Raw genomic sequence first — 5,065 nt, 5'->3', positions numbered from 1 at the left:
CTAATACGCAATGAAAGCAATTGTGCTGATTATAGACACTTAATAGCTCGTTTTTAAGTTTCTAAAGATTGCGCCCCCCCCCCCCCACCCTTTGCCTCACAATGGTTTGATCCACTGCCAGTTCCTTAGTTGGCAAGGTAACAGAGGGTTCGTATCTACTGTAAATTAGTGCTTCAAAGTCCCTGTGATAAGGTTAGTGATAAACTGAAGTCCAAACTGAACAGAACTACACTCTGTTCTACGATTGTCTTAAATATATTTAATGGTCTCGTTGCAAAAGCTAAATTGTCGCAAGGGAACTTTTATTTATTTATTTTATTTCACCTTTATTTAACCCGGGTAGCAAAGATTATAGCAAACACCACTGAAACGGAATTGGTGCTCGCTAGCTTTGCAAATTCAGCTATTGTTGGAAGCTAGCCAATATGAAACAAACGATTAAAATGACAAAAGGTTGCAGCATATGTTGTGTAAATGGTGAACTCAGACAGCTGTCAACTCTTGTCTCTGCAATCCGTTTCACATTTGCTAGCTACCTTTTAGATCGAAGCCCATATAGAATGATAGAAGATAAGATGGTAGAAGCCCATCTCCTACTGTAAATAACCTGCACACTGTGTGTGTGTGTGTGTGTGTGTGTGTGTGTGTGTGTGTGTGTGTGTGTGTAGCCAGCCAGGTAGAAAAATGGCAGAAAAAAGATGGACATCAGAGTATTTTTCAGTATACCAAAACGCAAAGTAAGAACCCTAGTAGCCTAATATCTCAAAGACTAGTTGATAAAATGTTCATAAGAAAGAAGTGAAATACTAATGGAAATGTTTCACAATGATGTCATTAGGCAGAGCAGGCAACAGATGGCACACAGACAGCAGAGTTGGGGACAGATATGCAGGGACAGACTGGCAGAGACAGGGAGTCTCAGGTAAGTTTGTTGAGTCTTTGTTTGGCAACATTATGAAAGGTTCTCAATTTTTTTGACTAGTAAAATAGGAACATAATTGGAAAATGCCATGGATACCCCCACTCTCAACTTAAACTGGTGACTGAACTAAGATTTGTTAAAGGCAATGATATTGCTGTTGTGATTAGTTGTGTAGTTTTGGATACCGGTAGTTAGGAGTACGGCAAACACCTTATTTCTTTGGTTCCTCAATATACATTTACCATATTACAACGTAGGCTATGTGTTACAGCATTACTTTTGGTGTCCCCCTCAGGAATTGCTCTTGAGAAAATTTCATGTAATTGTCCCCTCCAAAGTTGATATCAGATTTTCGCCCCTGATGCCATAATATTCCTATTAAAATACCATTGATCATTGTTTTCTAGAACGCATAAAGAAATGCTTCTGAAACGTAGGTGTTGTGTTACACTTTTATCTTCTCCAAGTACATACAATAGCACAATGATAGGAGCAATTGCAATATTTACAGTTTTAAGAAAACATAGCTAAATGAATGTACTCAATATAACAATATTTACGGAGTGAAATAACAAACTAAACTGTCAATGAATTTAAACATGGATTTTTCATACACATAGAGAATGTTACCTACAATATACACAATATTTAAAGTCCAGAAAACAGTGTATCCTGTGCTCTAGATTACATGATTGGTAATAGGTGCTCTGGATCTGTCAGTCCAGTGGTGACCCATAGACCTCCACCTCACACAGGGTCAGGAGTTCACTTCTTCCTGGAATGACCACGTTGATGTTTCGACCCTCCATCCCGTTACACTGGAAGGTGCTGGAGAAGCCCCCAGGTATAGGGGAGATCACAGCACACCTGCACAATCAAACACACTGATAAGTTACTGCAGCAAAGGTATCTATGACACTGTTTGCACCCTGTCATATGTGAATTACACACTTTAGCACTAACCAATTTTAGACTTTACTGACTGTAGCAAATCTAGTCAGTTAGAACGCTTATTGGTTCCTGGTATAACTCTTTTAGGTTCAGTGTAGAACCCTCTGTATAAAGGGCTTTACACTTTTGTTCCCATGGAATTGTTATTGCCGTTGTTGTTGTCCAGAGAGTCTCCGATGCGGATCGCAGCTCCATTCAGTCTGTTGGGAACACTGTCCACTGTGTTAGTGTTGATGATGGAGAACACTTTGTAGGTGTTCAGGAGGTCCAGTCGCTACCAGGGGTTATAGTTGGCTTTGGTGTGGGTGCAGGAACAATCGCCATTAAAAACCATTTCGGTTCCCATCGATGGCATTGTTAGCAAACTCATAAACCCATACCATGATGACTGGGTGGCCTTTCCTGTCATCACCACATTCATTCCTGTTCTGAAATATCTGTGAAATACTTCATAATAACGGTAACGCTTTATATGAAGGGGGTAAACATAATGCGTTCATAACACCTTTATGAAACCATTCATGACCCTTTCGTCAATGTTGCAGTTTCATTCATAACAACCTTCATAAAACATTTATTCAACATCAAGAACCTTAAAAATATAGAAATATTCATTACAAGTTATTGTAGTAGAAAAATCTAGTGGGAGTGATGGTTGTTGATCTTACTGCCTGGGTTAGTCCTGCACACCACAATGCCTCTGAGCTAAAGCCAGGGCGTTAGCTTGTGGAGCTAATGCAAGTTCTCATGTCTTGGTCAAGGTTACTCAACACATTACAATAACATCAATTGCTCTGGTGCTTTCCAGACCTGAAATCAAATAGCATTTGAAATCTTTCAGGGTTTGCACTTTTGGGACTATTCCAATGGTTCCACTGTGCCAGGCAAGCTCAATCATTTGACATGTACTATTTACACCCAGGTCTGACTGCTACCCCTAAAGCAGGGGTGTTAAACCCAATTCCTGGAGGGCAGAGTGTCTGCGGGTTTTAGGGCCTTCCTTTATTAATCAATTAAAATAATTGATTAGTTAGGAACTCCACTCACCTGGTTGTCTAGGTGTTTAACAAAGTAATAACAAAAATCATTAGACACATGCTCCAGGAGTTGATTTTGACACACTTGCCTTACTGTCATTATGTCCCTGAGCAAGGCATATAAACCCCTTCACTGCTACCTGGGCAATGCTCTGAGGCTTACCCTGTGCTCCCAGACTGTTGCGTGAATAGTGTGTCAAGGGTTTGGGTACTGTTACAGTAGATACATTCATTTCTGTGAACTGATAAATAGTCTTTTATTCAGAAAATGTCTTACGAATTATGTTGAATAAATGTGTTATGACTGTTGTTATGAATGCCACTGCATCACTTATAAAGCTGTTATGACTGGTTTCATTAAGGTGTTTTGTATAGGTAACCGCCAAAATAATGGAAACACTTGTGCAAATTAGGGATACAAAGTACTGTGCCTTTAGAAAGTATTCATACCCCTTGACCTTTTACACATTTTGTTGTGTTACAGCCTGAATTTAAAATGGATTAAATAGAGATTATGTGTCACTGGCCTAAACACAATACCCCATAATGTCAAAGTGGAATTATGTTTTCCCCCAAAATTGACAAATGAATAAAAAAATGTCATCTGAAATATCTTGAGTGAATAAGTAAGTATATCTGTAAGGGCCCTCAGTCGAGCAGTGAATTTCAAACACAGATTCAACCACAAAGACCAGGGAGGTTTTACAAAGACTAGCAAACAAGGGCACCTATTGGTAGATTGGTAAAAAAACAAAAAACAGATATCCCTTTGAGCATGGTGAAGTTATTAATTACACTTTGGATGATGTATCAATACACCCAGTCACTACAAAGATACAGGCGTCCTTCCTAACTCAGTTGCCAAAGGGGAAGGAAAGCGCTCAGGGATTTCACCATGAGGCCAACGGTGACGTTAAAACAGTTACAGAGTTTAATGGCCGTGACAGGAGAAAACTGAGAATGGATTAACAACATTGTAGTTACTTCACAATACTAACTTAATTGACAGAGTGAAAAGAAGGAAGCCTGTACAGAATAAAAAAAATCCAACATAAATATTCCATTCATCCTGTTTGCATCAAGGCAGTATAGTAATGCTGTAAAAAATGTGGCAAAGTAATTAACTTTCTGTCCTGAATACAAAGTGTTATGTTTGGGGCAAAATCCAATAAAACACATTACCAAGTACCACTCTTCATATTTTCAAGCATAGTGTTGGCTGCATCATGTTATGGGTACACATTTTGTCATGAAAAAACGTTGCAATTTTAAAGCTAATTTCCTACAATTCTACACATTTTGCCATTAGAATGAAAGAAAATCTTGCAGTTTTAAAGCTAATTTCCTGCTATTCTACACATTTTGCCATTGCTCATGATGTGTTCATATGCTATCTATGGTGACACCAGCGACACCTGCTCAGAGTAGGAGTGCTGATTTATAATCCGTCCTTTTAGATCACAATGATTAAGATTACATGGACAGTGGCGACCAGATGTAAGGGGTGCGTACTGACGGCAGAGAAGTCAGGCGCAGGAGAGCAAAACAGCGGTGTTTACAACGGCGCAGTTTAATAATAAAAACCACCGGAAACAGAACAATAAATAAATGGGTACAAAACCTGTCGCACACCAGAATAACGTGCACAAGCACTTACAATAAACAATTCCGGACAAGGACATGGGGGGAACAGAGGGTTAAATACACAACATGTAATGATGGAATTGAAACCAGGTGTGTGGGAAGACAAGACAAAACAAATGGAAAATGAAAAGTGGATCGATGATGGCTAGAAGACCGGCGACGCCGACCGCCAAACGCCGCTCGACCAAGGAGAGGAACCAACTTCGGCGGAAGTCGTGACATCTGATCTTAGACCAGCACTCCTATACTGAAATGATTGATACATACGGACCCTGTACTCTTGGCTACTTGTGAACTGATATGTCTCTTACTTTGACAATGACAGGCCTTTGTCAATCTAAAGGGCATCATACTGTATCTCAAAAAACAACAAGAGAAAGTATTTACTTGGAACAATGGCACCAGTAGGCATTCCTAGAAGAGCCAGCAAGAGGAAGACTGCGGCCTGTCTCGTCATCCTGGACTGGAAACACACAGCAAGTCAATAGAGAGTATAGACACTGTAACAAGA

At 39.7% G+C, this 5,065-nt stretch overlaps 1 pseudogene; it reads right to left on the bottom strand.

Moving 5' to 3' along the window:
* Nucleotides 1–1,638: 1,638 nt before the first annotated feature.
* On the bottom strand, nt 1,639–2,207 carry LOC123723844 (fucolectin-1 pseudogene; annotated as a pseudogene).
* Between the last annotated feature and the right edge of the window lie 2,858 nt (nt 2,208–5,065).

Source organism: Salmo salar, chromosome 05 (assembly GCF_965601325.2).
Source record: "Salmo salar chromosome 05, fSalSal1, whole genome shotgun sequence".
Taxonomy (NCBI): domain Eukaryota; kingdom Metazoa; phylum Chordata; class Actinopteri; order Salmoniformes; family Salmonidae; genus Salmo; species Salmo salar.
The sequence above is the reverse complement of the archived record's forward strand: the minus strand, read 5'-3'. Positions and strand labels throughout refer to the sequence as shown.